This window comes from Eucyclogobius newberryi, unplaced genomic scaffold, assembly GCF_026437365.1.
Source record: "Eucyclogobius newberryi isolate DKJ021-1_F unplaced genomic scaffold, fEucNew1.0.hap1 SCAF_20, whole genome shotgun sequence".
NCBI lineage: Eukaryota > Metazoa > Chordata > Actinopteri > Gobiiformes > Gobiidae > Eucyclogobius > Eucyclogobius newberryi.
Window position 1 is genome coordinate 22,674,109 of NW_027315835.1, and position 18,565 is coordinate 22,692,673.

Consider the following 18,565-nt stretch of genomic DNA (forward strand, 5'->3'; position numbering starts at 1 on the left):
ACAAAACGTTCTCTAGATGATGAAAATTGGCCTCATATTCAATTAGAAACAGTGAAAAAGAACGAATAAAACAAGATGTATGATACGTCGAGCTGGCGCGGCTCCACGGCGTGCGCATTGCCAAAGTAGTTCAACTTCTTACAAATGTCTAAATCATGTTTTCATAAATGCAACAGAAAGCATGGAGTGTTTTCTGAACCCATCACCAGATTGATCTGTTGTGCAGAAGAGCAGGAGAAGGGCTTCGGGTGACGCTAGAACAGGGGCGCATCAAGGAAATTTAGGGACTTTGGGGGGAATGTAACCTAATTGTATTACATCTAAAATGCACCAGAATACAGGAAATGGTATGATTGTGATTCAAGCAATATACAAAATGAAATATCCTATATATTAAAAAAAGCTATAACATAGTATTATTAATAAGTAATATAATTATAAGTAATAAGTAATAAGTTAGAAGGGGTTGGGTTATCGAGGCACCACTGACCATTTCCGCTTAGGGCACCCAAATGGCTAGCAGCGGCCCTGGTTGACATAGATTTTATTACTGGTCGCATCCCAATCGCGACTTTCCAAGATTAAAAGTTCCAAATACATTAAATATAAATATTTAAAATAGCTTTCTTTCTATTTCTTTTTATTTATTTTTTTATTTTTTTAATAATTGTTTGGGATTGATAAATCTTGCTATGACAATAAGAACCACCATTCCCTTTTTTTCTTTTCACTTCTACCCAGTAAAGTCTGGTACTTTTCTTCATCTTTAATCCTATATCCAGCTCTACACGCCAACCAACGCTGCCTCAAAGCCAAAACTTTGTGTGCCTCATTCCAAACCCAGGCCTGCCTAATTTAGCCGCTTTATCACCCGGAGTAATCTGACCACGCTCCCATGTCCCGGGACCCTGCTGCCAGTCCTGCAAGTTCAACCAAGTGTATCTCGATGGGAATTCTCCAGTGCCAATTGACAGCCCAAACGTTTCTGCCGCTTGTCGAGGGTGCTTCAGAGGAGAGGGTACCCCAGCTGGCACCACTCACCGGGGAGGAGGGGTTGGTGTTGGTGGTGGTGGAGGCGGTGGTGGTGGTGGTGGTGGGGAGCTGGGTCTTGTTGGGACAGGATCACTGGGATGAGAGACCTCCATGCAAACACGAAACAGATGGAAGAACGAGCCGATGGATGGGGAGAAGGGGGAGACTGGAAATTACCAAGGGGATGGTCTTCTCAGCAGAGATGGGGAGATTCACATGGGTATTAAAAAGAAGTTGAGATGGTAGAAGAAATTAAGAAAAATAGTTAATCAGATTGAGTGGTTCTCTCGCCTCAAAGCAAGTTTAATGCCATACCATTCCAAGCAAAGCATCTCCAGGGTACACAGTCCCTTCACCAGAAAAGTAACGAATTGTTCCTTCAAATAAATGGTCAAATTTAAAGCTGTGTTTCCATATTATGTTCACGTTGTTTTACTTTTTTTTTTTTCTTAAAATGAGTAGGGCAATGGCTAATTTCAACGAAAGGAACTTGATTGGAAAGCGCAGCGATCCTGACTTGTGGTTGGAGCAAGAGATGAATAATGTTGGTAATTAAGCTACTCCTAATTTTTTGTGTGTTCTGTCATCGTGAAGCATATTTGAGCCAAAATAATCCAAACCTCTGAACCCACATTCATCTTTCCAACTTTCCAAAAGAATTTCAGAAGCCCTTTGTATCAACTTTTGTCCACATCAAAGGGATACAATTTTAGATCATCAAAATGAAGAAAAAAGATGAAACAGCCGCATGAAATGGATGACTACGACAAGCACGTTTTAATCCTTTTACCGTTCATATTTTGTCAATGCATCATGTATTTTGTTGCTTAAAATAAATACATTTTTGTTATTAGTAAAACCCAAACAGGGCTCCCTTGCAACAAGTTCACTTCAGATTTTCAGCTTGGTAGAAGTTATATTATTTGAAGGCTTGGTCTGATGGCAATGTTTTCATGTCCACATATGTCAAGCGCAATTTCATTCTGGTACTTGAAACAGACAGAAAACAGACTCGCAAATGAGAATATGTCAACAGTTTTGTGACATGTAAATCAAGCATAAATGATAAAAGACAGTGCCAGGCTTTTGACTTAAGAAAACAATAGAAATCCAAGATCAGTGACTGTGTGGGCACTGGCGTCATCACAATCAGAAGACAAGGGATTTGGAGGAAATAGTGATTGAACCAATGTATGTTTGACAGAACAGTGGTTATTGTTTTTTTAGTACCGTTTGATTTTACATTATACCCGTAATTGAGCGCAACAGTTCAAACCACTTCAAAGTTCGCCGTGGTTCAAAAGTAAATGACTTATTTTTGCCATAGGGTTTTAGAACATTTCAGATATAAGTCTAAGTAATAAAGTGATATTTTTACCTTATTCAATTACTTTGTAACCTGCGATGTTTAAATATGGATTTTAGGGCATTTGAAGGGTCCGTCGTCTGCTGTTTCTGGATGGAAAATAAGTCTTGCAACATTCGCTGACATCGACCCAACCCATCGATTATCCTGGGAGACCCTGGCTCTTTGTGTAATATTTGACAATTTTTAATGTTTTTAATTGTTATCTATGGCTAAAGTTCCTCAGTTCCTCATTAAACTCATGACAAAGGCTAACCTGCTATGTTGTTTTAAATAAAAACATATGCATTTATTTTTATTTGGCAAATTAGTTTAATTATTCAATTCCAAAATATAATTTTTTTCTTCTTCTTCTGAACCCCTATGGGAAAAAATATTGAAAATGTACTTCAAGAATCAAACAGAGTGAAGTCACAGTTGTGCTCCGATGTACCTACTTCAATAAGTTCAATGTAACATGAATAAAATGAGACCTGCATACATTTACAATAGCTTTTCCAAAACATTTTTAAAAATCTGTGTGTACTAGTAGTTCAATTGTTAAAATGATTTAAATTTACATGACTTTTTCTTCACTTTTCCTTCATGTTTATGATGTCTGTGTAAATGATCAGTCTTCCAGGTGGTGTCCAAAGCAAAATTAAAATGTATCAACCAAAGATGTTTTGTCTCTCATGCAAGAGACCGTTGTTATTAAGAGATTATTGTATTATTATTCAGTCTTGTTTCTGTCTAGGCTCAATTTGTGTTTGAATACACCATATTTTTCCACTAAAAGGACTGTCTTGTGCACCAAACAAAGTCATTGGCCACACCCTCTCCATTATAAAACTCACCACAAAAACCTATGGCCTTCAAATGTCTCGGCGTTCAGGCCCATACACTTCATCTGTGTAAGTGGAAGAGACAGGGACGCATTCAAACAAATGAGCCAAAGAAACAAGACACAAAACCATGTGATGTCACTGGCAATTAGTAGTTATTAGTGGTTTAGAATGTTCCATTGACTGTTATGTGGGTAGAAATGTCTTAACATCTTGCTATCAGCCCAGAGGTACATGCTGCTTTCAAGAACATGTCTGGCAATTCATATTTTTATGTTTTTGTTTCAGAATGTGGAGCTTGTTGTTGCATTTATGTTTCTTGGAAATGTCTTCCATATCATGTCTCAGAAACAAGGCGGTGTATTTCCTCATTCGGTCAGGAATGGTCCATGGTGGAGAAGGTTTCAAAGGTAGTCATCTACTTAACTGAGTTTTGACTGCCATAAATATGTCCTGCCCTAAGGCCACCTTTAGTTGTTATTTTTTGGGTTGTTCTAACCTATTGTTCTCTAATAATTTTTCCCTCGCAGTTTTGGGACGCTATAGCCAATTGTTCTCTGAACGCCTCTCCCTCACAGTGATCAACTATTTGATTTTATTGCGGTATTGCCAAAGCACAATGTTAATGGACTCACCATGGTGAATAATTAGGTGAGGAATAAGAGATCTTCTCAGCCTGCAATAGCTGCTCCGGTTTGTCTCAGTATGTAAAAAAATCAACCCGAGCCGATCTGACCGCTCAGGATGAATATATTTGATCAAACAAAGCATTTTAATCATTCAACTGAAATATACAATATTCTTATCACGTAGTTGCTAAAATAAAATAATTATTTGTCATGAAGACAAATAATCAGTTAAAGTTTTATCAATGGTGAAGAGACAGTTTTGCCCATTATAAATATAAATATGGTTGTAAAAATAAAGAAATTATATGATGATGTCTCACCATGTTAATTGATCTCTAAGTATAACTCTGTGCTTCGTGTTTGAGTTAATTTTTTGTAGAAATAAAAAGTTTGCACGGTTAAATGATCTATATATTGATATGAAAGGATTAACATTGAGCCAAAGCATATGTGTTACTGTTAACGCTTTGTTATAATCATAAGATTTTTTTCTTAATTTAGCATTCATCTCTGCCTCTCAGTTTTAAACTTTAAAAGAGACGTGCACTTCAGGATGTTTCTGATATTGTCATCCCTTTGAACTTGAAAAACAAATACTTTTGGCAGCAGGAATAAAGTAAGAAATGGCTGACACAAACATCACCAACGACTAAGGACTGAGATCGTGGCGGACGTTAAACAAATGGAAATAATCACATTCAGACGTAAATTGGAAATGGACACATTTGACCGACTCTGGACCAGTGGGACATATTTTAGTGTTATCTGTTTTATGATTTTGTTTGTATTGGCTGATGTCTAGCTGTGATTTATTTTTTGTTCTTGATGTGTTTTAAGTCTTAGAGGTTGAATAGACGATTTTTTTGGGCCAAATCTGAGTCTTATTTCCTCGTAGCGTGGACTGCCGATTAGTCCTGCCGCGTATCAATCATAAAACGCACCTACCGCTCACCTGCAGCCGCGTGCGGCTCATCCCCAGGGGAACAGCATGTTTCCGCGTGTCTAAGCGCATTAATCTATCATAATATAGTTCCCTCAGTGTACGGGACAAAATGTAAACGGAGAAAGACAGTTCGAGCTGTCTCAGAAGAAGATGGAAATCTACGGGAGACGAGAGATGCGATGCGATCTGTCGCGCTAATAAGCAAGGCCGTGACTGGAGGGACCGCGGCATTTCCCTTATAGCCCGTTATAGCCTCATGGCTAACCCTAACCTTAACCCTAACCTTAACCCTAACCTTAACCCCAACCCTAACCTTAACCCTAAACTTAACCCGGTCTAAAATGGCGCTAAAACGCGGTCAAATAGCGGCGCAGTTTCCGGCACAAAAATAACATGGCTTTTTCGCCCGCGCGCCGCTTCCGCCTGCGTTCTAAAATCGCTGATTAATCGTCCCTTGCGCCTTTAATCTTAAAAAAAGACCAATAATATCAAAAGCACTACAGAATAAAAAGAAACAAGATACACCTCTAAACAAGTATATTTTTGTCTCATTACATGGTCAAAATGCAACGTTTTGTGCACCCAAGCAGATATTGTAGACCAAGTACGCTAGATAAAATAATAGTACAGCTCAGTCATATTTACATGCAGATAATATTCCATCCAAGCAAAAAGAAATGGATCTGATGAGTGAGAGAGAAAAGAGAGGGGAGAAGACTGGAGACAGCATAAGGAGAGAGGAGGCACGAGCAGAGTGGTAAGAGAAACTAGACACGCACATGTCACCACTGTGCTACCACATGTTTCCCACCACTTGACTCTCCGGAGCGTTCCAGCTTTCCGTTTTCACATGGCCATGACTTGTATTGAATTTGTACTTTGGTGAAAATTGGTGCTGAAAGTTATTGTGGAGCCGACTGTCCTCGCTTAAGTTTCATAAAGGCCATGGCACCTGATGATGGCGCCACAGAAAATTAGTTTGTTCCAGACCGTAAACAGCCAAAGGTAAATCGAGTCATTTCCACCTGAGAAACTGAAATCACGATGAAAATGCATGAAAAACGAGCACACACATGCTGCTTAATGCTCAAACTATCCCGGTCGCCAAGGCAATACTACTGTCCATGTCAATATAAGTCACAGTGGATTGAAAACAACTTGTGAAAGGCGATTTCAGGTTCGACGGAGCTTCACGTTTAGTCCACAATCATTATTTTGAAGAGTGGAGCTTGCACTTGAAGTCTTCCACAATCTTTGGTAAATAAGTCCCTGATATGAAAGTACAGCTTGTTTTGGTTAGTGTTAGAGTAAAAAGAAAGAAAGGAAGCCACATGGATTGTTTATTCTAAACCGGGCAACACAGGAGAAGAGATGTTTGAAAGAGGCGTGGCTAGGTACTCATCAGTAATAAGGGAACTGCAGCCAACTGACAAAAGGATTTGTATGACCCTGTTACAAGGCTGTTAGAGTAATAAAGATGATTCACTCATCAGACTAGATCCGCAGATTGAGAAAGACTTCTGGGTGAGAGTCAACAACTATGGTCCAAAACTACAACTGACTTTTTTATACAATTCCACACTCTTGGATGAGGGATTACACTGACATGGATTAGTAAAGCAATATAGCAATTACTCTTGGGAAATGTATTGTCAGAAAAGTTTCACCATGGACCAAACCACTTCTATTTTCTTTTCTGGACAAGGCAATAAAATGTGGTATTAAGAGCCAAAATGTGTAGGTTTGGTAGAATAATTGGTATCACTTCATGATAACTAAGCTTTAATTAGCTTTAATAAATTATGAACAAAGATGAACAAATACCTTATTAAGAATGATTCAGGCTTAGATGGGTATTTTAAGAGAATGTGTATTCAAATCAGTAATTGTCCTAATAAGAATATTTGTTGATTTTAATTTAAAAGAAAACACTTTATTTATTCAGTCTGGACTGGTAATGGCATAAATCCAAGTTTCATTAGGGCCATGACCAAAAACATGGATTGATTGGTTTTGCTCACCAGAACTAATAGCCTGGTTATTGCGAATAGTTACGGAGTCACTCCCCTAAAATTAAACTCTAAATTGGGGTTATTAGCGTATACCATCACCTCGTTGGCTCATGCGTGTTATAAGTGGCTTCCACGCACCATTTGAAGGCAGGCGTCCACACGCTGGCCTTCACGCCTCTGCTGCTTTTATAAGGTCTGTACCAGGTCTCCAAATGTTAGCGGTGGTTTGCCTGTTACTCATCAGCTCCATCACACAACACTTTATTGCTAGTCTATTACAACCAATAGGACAAGCATATATAAACATGTAAGCCAACACTGTCAGTTCAGGGAATGCTTGAATTGCAAGTAAAATAAATATGATCGTAAGAGTGTCTTTTGGTTGAAAAAAATGTGACTCTTTTGGTTTCCCATATCAGCTGAACATCCTCAATGTCCATGGGGCATACTGCGCTTTTTTACATTGTTTGTGTCATGTGCTGTGAAGTGAAATTTGCATGTGGCCTTAGAATAAATGGCTGTACCTTGACAACAAATTTAGAAATAACAAAACCATTGTAATTTTAAGAGAATATGTTGCTAATAATAAAAGGTAATACTTAACAGATTAATTGGATTTACTGCACACAAAGCAACATACATCTGCACAGACTTTCTTAAATTAATTTTGGAATGCAAATATTTATTTAGTATAATATATTCTAATATTTGAATGTGGACTGTGATCTATGATAGAATACATTATTACAACAGGGCTAGAGAGGAAGTGTGTAAAGATTGAACAAACTAGGTTCAAAGATTGACTCCTGGGGAACTTCTAAATCACACTTTTGGCTGATGTGAAAAAAAAAGTACCGGTAAAAGGTGGATTCTAAAGCAATGATGAAAAAAAATAATTCAGAAAAGCATTTGACATTGTGCAATGTTTCTACATCTTCTTTTGGTATTCTATTTATGACTGTATAAGTGTATATAACACTTTGAGACCTGGTCAGAAAAGCGCTATAAAAATAAAAGAGTATTTATTTAGTATTATCAATGCAGGTAAGCATCACTTTGCTATCGAGATGCAAGAGAACACAAATTACTTTAATCAGAACACAATATACATTTAATAATTTGATATAAAGTTAGTTGGGAAGACCTAATTCCAAATGACAAGTATTCTCTAACCCTGACTGGTCATTCCTGAAAAAAAATTAACAATCAAAACATAAACTGTATGATGCGTTGAAAACTGTGCTCCCAAAATACAATAATAGGTCCTCAAATACAATTTTTGTTTTTAAACCTAAACCAGTCCAATGTAAGGCAAACGTAGCAGTGTCCGCCTGCTGCCTTCAAAGAGGGCGCTATGAGTTACGCTCGTCTCGCCCTCCTCAACTCAGACCTCTGATGTCACACGCCGACAGAACTGCACTGTCATGGCTGCAAAACGAGAAGCCTTCAATCAAGCCCAGTATATGTGGAGGGTGTGTGAGCATAGTGAGGCCTCGGTGACTCGGTTCTGGGCTATCCTGGGCTATCCTGGGCGTGTGTGGATGGAGCGCCACAATTAAGTTATTGCACATGAAGCTGGCACAAAGTCTCCTCTTTTCGTTGGTCCTCATGTTCTCTGGTTATGTCCTGTAAGCTAAAATACTCTCTGGACTCCTCCAAGTGTCATTGGGAAGTAAAAAAGCCATCAGGTAATTTCAAGTATCCCGTGGAAAATTGACAAAGGACATTAAAAACACTTTCCAAACCGGACACACCAAGAGGACTGGTCCAAGTCATCAAAAAAGGATGATAACTGGTTTTGTTTAGTGAACTAAATGTAAAGCTTTATCCATGTCTCATGTCAATTTCAGTCAAACAAACTTGTGCCTGGGGAAATCATTGTGTCCTGGTTTCACACAGGTGACATTGCTAAAATTAAATAATTCTAACTTTTAATTCATTGAAAAATAATCCACCCTAATTGACCTCTCTGATAGACAAAGTACTCAACTAATTAACACTCCTGGACAAGTTTATGGTTTGATATCAGCTGAAAAATGATAAATATATGATATGATATGATGAGGATATTTCAAGCTGCATTGGACTATTCCTCCACCACCAGCACACATACAAATCTTCATTATTTGTTCTAGTCAGAGTAATGTTAGACATATTGGGCCCAGATTGTCCCTCTCAGAACAGGCGGCATGAATCCAAGCTCCCCAAACCTTCAGCACGCCAGAGCGCAGCTTTAAAAGATCCTGTTTTGGCTATAGAGTGGAAGAAAATGTTTGTGAACACTTGAGTTCCATGCCCCTGTGAAGAATGGCTGATCCAAAAGTTTGCCTGAAATAAATGTCAAAAACAAGAGGCGTCATGCGTTCATGGATCGGATGTGCCAGACTAGAGTTGAACTGAGATTGAAATCAAATTCTAAAATGTATATTTTGCAAGATTGTACTTAATTATCTTATCTACCTTTCTCAATAATGCTTAGCCAGAATTGATCTTACAAACATACAATTTCCACTAATACGTTTTAACAATTTGGAAAGAGAATAATCGATAACCAATGTTCCTGTGGCAAAGTTTTGAGAGCAGCTTCTGTATTTTCCTTGCCTCAACCCCATGTCCCTCGCAGTTTATATGGCTTACTTATTACGTTTCGTCTCCACAAATGGGCAAGGTTTTTCACGGTCAATTAACCATGCGAACACAGCCGTATGCAACGTTACCAAATACTTTACTATCGGTGCGTTTCAGTCGGGTGTATGTGACGCATTAGAACATGGCAACCGATCAGCCGTCTAACAAAGTAAAAAGAGATTTACGGACTTATTCAACAAAATACAATGAGAATACATGAGTCACTAGTGAAATGCAGTCAGAAAGTTTGGATAGGGAAGGTCACTAAGGAGCTCTATGAAACAGCGCACGGTGGAAATGCCTCCTCATAGGCTTCTGTTTCTTATTAGACCAAGGGTAAACTGTTACTAAATGTGTGCTGGAAGGTTCTTCTGCATGGGGCTTGGACAAGTGGAGCAGAAAGCTAGTAGAGAAGTAGCCACGAGAATGTTAAATTGTTCAAGATTGTTCAAGAAGTTGCAGGTAAAGATTGTGCACACATAATAGTTTTATTGGTTTAGGAGGTGATAACTGTGAATTCTAAACTGACTTCATGGGTTATGGTCAGCAGTAAGAACCAAGATTTTACTGTTTTGGCTGCTGCTGACCAATATGAAAAGTAGCAAGTTGCAAATAGTAGGGTTTCTAGTACATTCCGGAGCAAAACATCATTGTAACTCTACATTGTAATAAAATAACTGTTAGTTGTTAGCCATTTTCTGCAGACTCGTAATTTTCTACAGACTCTTAAGTAATGTTTTAATCAATAAAATAGTTAATTCAGGTATATTCTCTCTCAATGTGCAATAGAAACAATTTTTTGACTAGTCAACTATGATAAATTTGCCATATTAATCATATGTCTTAAAGTCCTTTTGACTATCACATGTTTGGAGTTGAATAATGGCCCCACTTTTTTATGTAATTGTGAAAAAAATAAAACTTTTAATTTTATATACACACATACAATGATGTTGGCAGAGAAAAATTGAACATTGTCACAGTTTTGTTTCATGTGGATAAAGAGATATTCACCATAAACCATCATCAAATGTGCAATCTGAAAAGCAAATCCCAACATAGAAACTGACCTGTTTCCAGCTCAGTTTTAAACAATAGGGATTTTAGAATGTTGATGTCATATGAATGCAACCTATTCTTATTAAATTAAAAGTTGAGTTGGTCCATGTATTCTAGCCATGATTACCATTAGTATTTTCATATTGAGCCTGGATAAAAGAAAGATACACCTTCTCATGTCCCCAGCTAACTTGTCCAGATCTGCTACTCTTTAAAGTAATCCAGGGAGAACATATAATTAGAGGTGAATTGAGGTTGCTGTGTTTCAGTTTATTTCTATGTCTACATATATATACAATATGTGCATTGCTATAATACTTCTGGGGATAATCTGGATCTAATAAAGACAATGAGATGATTATTTTAATTCAAGCCAGATTGTTTGCAAAAAGCATTACATGAAAATACTATGTGATTATTGAATGGAAGTGATAATTGAAAACAGACAAAATTATCCAGCAGCATTTTGTCATCAGGGAAGATTCTAATATTAAGTAATGTCCTCCAAGACACAGGAAGAGTGAGCTGCCCCGTATTATACCCAACCATTATAACAACTGACCTCTGCATGTTGCTTAAATTACTGCTAGGAACATCCTCTGGGTAATGGCTATACCTTGACAACAAATTGGAAAACAATTGTGCAAAACAATTGTAATTTGAGCCAAAGTTAACAGAATGTGTTACTAATAATAAAGGGTAATGTTTAACAGATGTACACAATGTCCATTCAAAGTACCGGTGTGCTTTTTTGTTTTCTACTGAATCTTTGTAGATTCTGTGTGTCAAAATTAAGTACTTGAATGCACAATTAATTAATTAATTAATTATATATGTGATTAATGATATATGTCATTATTAAATGCTCAATCGATTAATTTAAAGTACAATTAATTAATTTAATGTACAACAAATTAAAATGATGAACAATTAATTAATTTAATGGGTCAATGCATAATTTGAATAAAAACATCTTTTTCAAAAGATCTATTTACTTAATTTATTATTTCATGTGGGTGCACGGTGGCAAAGGCGGTTAGCGCTCTTGCCTCCCAAGAAGGAGATCATGTCTGCGTGTCTGCATGTCCTCCCCGTGTTAATGTGGGTTCTCTCCGGGTTCTCTGGCTTCCTCCCACTGTCCAAAGACATGCATGTGGCCCTAGTGAATGAGCGTGACAGTGAAGTGAGAGTGAATGGTTATCTCTGTGTCTATGTCTGTTGACCCTGCGACGAGTTGGTCACTGTCCAGGGTGTACCTCGCCTAACGCCCAAAGTCACTGGGATAGGCTCCAGTCACCCGCCACCCCGAAAGGGAACAAGCGGTAGAAAATGAATGATTTCATGGTGTTGGTGTAATCACTCAGACTCACTGGTCAAGTCCTTTTCTCTACAGATGAGCCACTGCTGTTACTGTGCTGTTGCTTAGATGAACTGTGGAAATACCTCTGTTGTTGCCAATTTAGAATTAGAATCAGAATAGTTTTATTGTCATACCATATCATGTCACTTTGTCATTATTGTCACATTATTCACTGGCTAGAAACTTGCTTTGGTAATTCGGTGCAACATACAACAATGAAAAATAATAAAAGTAAGATGTATCAAATAAGGCATGTATTAAAGAAAAACAATTTAAATGTACTATGAGATTAAAATAGATTATGTACACAAAATGTACAGTTACATTTACTGATGTAGTGCAGAAAGTGAACAGTGCAGTGAGTGATTGATTAAATTGTAGTTAAAGTGACAGGTGTTTAAGAGGTGTTCATGAGTCCAACGGCAGAGAGAAAGAAACTGTTCTTGTGGCGGGAGGTTCTGGTCAGTAGCCTCCTGCCTGAGGGGAGTGGCTCAAATAGTCAGTGTCCAGGGTGAGAAGGGTTGGCTGTGATCAGACATGCTCTTCCCAGAGTCCTGGAGACATACAGGTCCTGCAGAGATAGAAGTCTGCAACGTTCTCAGCAGAGCGCATGATGTGCTGTAGTCTCTGTTTGTCCCTGGCTGTGGCTCCAGCGTACCACACGGTTATGGAGTAGGTGAGGATGGACTCACTCAATTATGGCCGTGCAAAACTTCACCATCATCTGCACTGGCAGATTGAGGTCCTGAGTAATGGTGGTGCCGAGGAAATGGAAGGAGTCCATGGTTGTGATTGGGAAGTCTGTCATGATGAAGGGGGGCTGGGGGCCTGTATTTTTCCTTAAGTACACGGTCATCACCACTGTCTTCTGGGCTCCAGATTGTTACCAAGGTCAGCTCCACATCCAAAACCTGGTCCACCAGCTCGCGCTGTGCCTCTTTTACGTTCATGCTCGGTAAAAAGATATTCCAGAGCAGGAGAGCAGTGTTTGGAGATCAGGCGTTGTTAATGTAAAAACAGACCCCCTTGGCCTCATGTTTTCCCCACACGGAGAGGCTTGAAGCCCCCTAAAACTGAAACACAGATTCCCCATGTTTAGTCCTGACTCTGGGCACCAGCAGGAGGCCTGTCCATGAGGTCTTTAGGGTCCAAGATGGTTCATATGGCACTAGCATGTCCAAGATGTACTTTGGTGCTAGGCCCTGCTGCTTTAAAGTCTATTATCTGAGCCAAAGGAAGCCAGTGCAGAGACCGGACCACAGGACTAATGGGATCTTCCTGGTTCTAGTCAGGACCCAAGGTGGTTGTACTCCAGTTGTTTTATAGCTCGTTTGGGGAGTAGTAAAATCTCTCCAAGTCTGGTTTAGACACTATACTTTTGTTTTGGCAATTAATGTTTTTTGGAAGCTAAAAAGCTGTTGATATTATTGATTTGATGTGGCTGTTGAATTTCAAGTCCAAGTCCATTATTAACTTCAGATTTCTAACTTGATTTGTAGGTTTTAGAGCGAGAGACTCTAAAACACAGAACTCATTCATAAAGATAGAGCAACAATCCAGTCACCAGCGTCGCTCTGTTATACTCACATGGTGAAACCACCTGACGCGCCAAGGTCTCCTCCTCCTGTCTTCTCTCACCTGCTCTTTTTCACACGTGCGCACACGCATATGCTCTGACCGCTCAGACCCATTGACCCACAGGTTGGCGGTGTGACCCCAGCTGCCAGAATAATGCCGTTGTGTCCTTGGGCAAGACACTTAACCCGCCCCCCCCTCCATTGTCTGCGCACAACTTGAATGTGTGTGTGTGAATGTACGTGTGACCTTGATGTAAAGCTCTTTGAGTGCCTTGAAGGTAGAAAAGCACAATATAAATGTGACCATTTTACAATTTATAAAAAACATTTATGTTGTTCCGGAGTAAACATGACATCCCCTCCACGTAAGATAACTCCTCCTCCCCCCTGTGGACAATGTTCAGGATAAGGCATCAACTGTAGCAGGTTCAGCTTGAGATATTAGCGTGGTGAGTACTCTCCCCTGGCCAGGGGCGATTCTAGGGAGTGTGGGGGCCCTATTCAGAAATTCTTAGGGGGCCCTACCGACCAGTGTTCACAAAAAATCTTCGCGGTCTATTCTGTCCTCACTGTGGTGTCACTACCAGGGCTAGACAGATAGCGAACATCCAAAAAAGAGAGTCCAACTTGACTTGTCTTTAATGTCTTTTAAGACGCTTTTCCCCACAACTTGTCTCTTTGACAACTGGAATTTTGTAAAACTTTAACAAACACATAAAAACACATGTAAACACAAACCTTATAACTGTACCTTCACATCAATTGTACATGAACAGATACATTTAAGAGCAATGAAAATAAAGGTTTGAACACATAGCCTAGCTTAAAATGTGACAAGGCTACATGCACAGCAGCTAGCAACAACCAACATTCAAAGGAAGTACAGATTAAGTTTAAAGGCGCAATGGACAATTTTTCGGCAATTTGAGAACGCAGGCGGAAGTGCACATGCGCACTCCCCCGTGCGGACTGATACAACACACGTGCGTTTGTTTATTAGCGCAACGGATCGCATCGCATCTCTCGTCTCCCGTAGATTTATGTCCACTTCTGCGTCAGCTCGAACTGTCTTTTTCCGTCTTCATTTTGCCCCGTACACTGAGGGAACTATATTATGATAGATCCATGCGCTTAGGCACGCGAAAACCTGGGGACGAACCGCACGCGGCTGCAGGTGAGCGGTAGGTGCGTTTTATGATTGATATGTGGCAGGACAAATGATTTATCCACGCCACGAGGAAATATGATAAAAAAAATTGCTGAGAAAAATTGTTCATTCCACTTTTAAGTTTGACATAAATTTATATATGCAAACGTAGAACAACATTATAACACAGCATAACATTCAACTTGCGGACAAAGATACCCCAAGGCAGAAAACGGGATGTTTTTGTCAGTAGCTGCACTGCCGGAGCCGGACATGCTTGACTGAATGCATGAGGCCGAAAAACGAAACTTCTACCGACAAAGTCCACTAGGGGCAGTAGTCGACTATCGCGCACACGAAGAAGTTTAGAAATGACGTAATCCTGTGTCAACAGTACACGGTCAGTAAGCACAACCAGAAATAAACCATATAAGCGCACAGGCGGCTTCACGGGGGCCCCCTAGTGGCCTGGGGCCCCAGGCAATTGCCTGTTATGCCTAATGGGATGCAGCACCTCTGCCCCTGGCCCTGCTTCACACTCGGCTCTGCCTCGGCTGTACTCACGCTGGTCATGTTTGTGCTCCTTTGGTCATGCTTATGCTGCTCTGGTCATGTTTGTGCTGCTTTGATCGTGATTGTGCTGCTCTGGTCATGATTGTGCTCCTTTAGTCATGATTGTGTTGCTCTGGTCATGATTGTGCTCCGTTGGTCATGCTTGTGCTGCTCTGGTCATGTTTATGCTGCTTTGTGCTTCTTTGGTCATGATTGTGCTGCTCTGGTCATGATTGTGCTTCTTTGGTCATGATTGTAATGCTCTGGCCACGTTTGTGCTGTTCTAAGACAGCACAAAGGGCCACAGGGCTTTAGGGTTGTCCACCAACATTCAAAAGTGCATTTTTATTGAAACAACAGTGACACAATTTTTCTGCTAATCTGAGCAACTCTGTAGATAAATGGACTCGACCAGAGCAGTCTCTGAATGTGATGAGCGAGTCTGACGGATCCTTCTTCTATGTTTGCACCAACACCATGACATCATGAATTATTAAATAGATATTGTTAATAAAGTCTCCAGACAGACAAAGTGAAATGCATAATATTTGAGGTTTGTAAATTTGACTGTCATCTGTAGTAGAATCCGTTATTACAACATACAGGCCTAAAGGAAGCGTGTAAAGATTGAACAATAGAGGTCCCATGATTGAACCCTGGGGGCACCAACATGCTATGGTAATTAAAAGATGATCTCCAACTTTAAATAATTCACTTTATACAAAATGCCTTACAAAAGGTTGCAGACTCACCTTTACCCAGGACATCATATTAACTGACAGTGTCACAAACATAATTAAGTAAATCACAATCATGTATTTCTTGCACCAGACTGCAATCCTCATTTCTGTTCCAGATCGCATTAAAAATGCGTTCTTGAACCTCTCTGATGTTAATTATGCTTTAGGTTTTTTTCTTTTCTTACCAGTAAATCACTTATTTAGAAGCTTGAGTGTTTCTGGCAGTAGCTCTGTATCCCATGGGCCCTTTAAGAAACTAAAAAGACAAAGTTTGCAAAAGTTTCCATCCATTGCTATTTTTTTGTCAGATTTGAACATAGGTTCCATTTCTGTTAGAAAATGTGATGCCTTTTTCTGAGTATTTGGCTAATAGCTCACGTAGCTCGTGGTTACAAGAGAGGTGTTGATATCACCCCCAGCCAAGCCTCAAAGGAACAACCCAAAACCACAACTCTCCAGTCTTCTCCAGGGAGGGAAAAATGTGTGAGTGTGCAAGTTGCACTTGCAAATACAATAAACTGACACAGGAACCTGTAAAACATACATGTATAATTGGTCTAGATAGCGACTCTTTGAGGTGCTGTCAATCCTAGTTTTGTTTTTGACAGTTATTTTAATTTTCAAATTGTTATTTTTCAAGTCTCCCCTAAATTAGTAGTGTGTAGTCTGCACTATTAATGCTTTACAAAAGGAACTACAACCTCAACTAAGCCGGTTACCAGAGCCTTAACCTACAGATAGAGGACACATACAAATGTTTATGCTTCTCAGTTTATAGACAGGCCATGGCTTATGTTCAGCTCCTTCTCCAAAATTCCAGGCTCACTGAGCTGCAGAGGCAGCACTAGCACTGATCAATGATTGGTGCAGGTGCTGGGCTTCAGGTAGTGACCATTGAGATCAGAGAGAGGATGCATAGCTTTAAACAATCGATTTCACCATTGAAACAATACAAATGAGAGACTTGTGAGGCTCATTCTGCTTTCTCATTGTCTTGAGAACCAAAACTCCAAGTTGTCCACCATGCCCAATGTTTTTGTCATTAAGAATAAATCAGCATTACAATTGTTATCACTAATGATTGTACCTTGTATCTGGGGAAAAAGGTCATGTTTATGAATTTACAAATATATTCAAATTGGGCTTTGTTTATATGGAGGGGGAAAAAAAACATTTTTCAGAAAACAGATTTTGATGTCAGTTTATTTGTCTCATTATTTTACAATCACAGTTTCTAGGTGAATAATAATGCATTTTTAATTTATTTATTCATTAAATGAACACCAACCACTCACTCACAGACATGCGTTGCCCAGGGACACAATGACATAATGCACTGGTCTGAGCAGGATTTAAAGGAGACACATTATGCTTTTTTAAAATATAATATTTAAGATAATATTTTTACATTTTGTTCATTGTCAACCAAAATATTGATCTAAAACGGTTTAATAATAGAAACCATAGAAAGAAGTCCAAATACTTCCTGTTCAAAACTGCAGACCTGCTAAGTTCTGACTCTCCATAGTGATATTTCACCGTGACAAGCTTTTGCTAGACATTTAGAAGGCATGCATTGCATATGGTGTGTTCAGACAGCGTCAAGACATCAGGTTTATATTTAAAGTCTATATAGACTCACCACCAGCGTTTTTGTGGAGCTTCCAGAGCATTTTGGGCTTTTAAGCATCGGCCCAACGTAAAAGTTGAACAAAGCTGAACTTATGAATAATAATAATAATAACTTTTATTTATATAGCGCTTTTCAGTGACCCAAAGACGCTGAACATAATTAAAAAAAAAAAAAAAAAAAAAGGGGGGGGGTATTTACAGACAGGGGGGGACAACACGTACAATACACATTAATATACAGATAAAATGAACAAGACAGAAGAAGTAGAGAGAAAAAGATGGGGATGTAACAGGGGGTAGAAGAGTAGGCAATGGGGTAGAGGAGGCTAGGGGTAGGGGAGGTCATAGGCTTGGGTGAAGAGGTATGTTTTTAGGCGGGATTTGAAAGTTGTGAGTGAGGGAGAGTCGCGGACAGGTTGGGGGAGGGAGTTCCAGAGTCGGGGTGCTGTTCGGGAGAATGCTCTGTCGCCAAAAGTTTTGAGTCGGGATGTTGGTGCAGTCAGGGTGAGAGAGGAGGAGGATCGGAGAGCTCGGGAGGGGCGGTGGGGGATGAGGAGGTCAGACAGGTAGGGGGGGGCAAGGTGGTGAAGAGCTTTGAAGGTGAGGAGGAGTATTTTAAAGTTTATGCGCTGCTTGATGGGGAGCCAGTGGAGAGAGCGGAGAACGGGAGTGATGTGATCACGGGACCGGGTGTGGGTGAGGAGGCGGGCAGCGGAGTTTTGGACCATTTGGAGTCTGTGGAGGGAATGGGAGGAGATGCCATTGAGGAGGGAGTTGCAGTAGTCGAGGCGGGAGGAGATGAAGGCGTGGATGAGGGATTCAGCAGCGGGGAGGGTGAGGCAGTGTCGGATTTTGGCGATGCGGCGGAGGTGGAAGTATGAGGTCTTGACGATGTGGCTGACATGGGGAGTGAAGGAGAGGGTGGGGTCCATGATGACACCGAGATTGCGTACCAGGGTAGAGGGGGTGATGGTCGAGGTGTCGATGCTGAGTGAAAAGGGACCAGTTTTATTGAGAGTGGATTTGGTGCCAATGAGGAGGAGCTCTGTTTTGTCACTGTTCAG

The 18,565-nt window shown here is 39.9% G+C and overlaps 1 long non-coding RNA gene across 1 annotated transcript in view; it reads right to left on the reverse strand.

Moving 5' to 3' along the window:
• The window catches only part of LOC140369160 (uncharacterized), an 86,239-nt gene extending 74,410 nt beyond the window's left edge, over positions 1 to 11,829 (reverse strand). The window contains exon 1 of the long non-coding RNA XR_011928223.1: positions 11,750 to 11,829. This is a non-coding gene — a long non-coding RNA (uncharacterized lncRNA). The remainder of the gene's footprint in view (positions 1 to 11,749) is intronic.
• Positions 11,830 to 18,565: the final 6,736 nt, after the last annotated feature.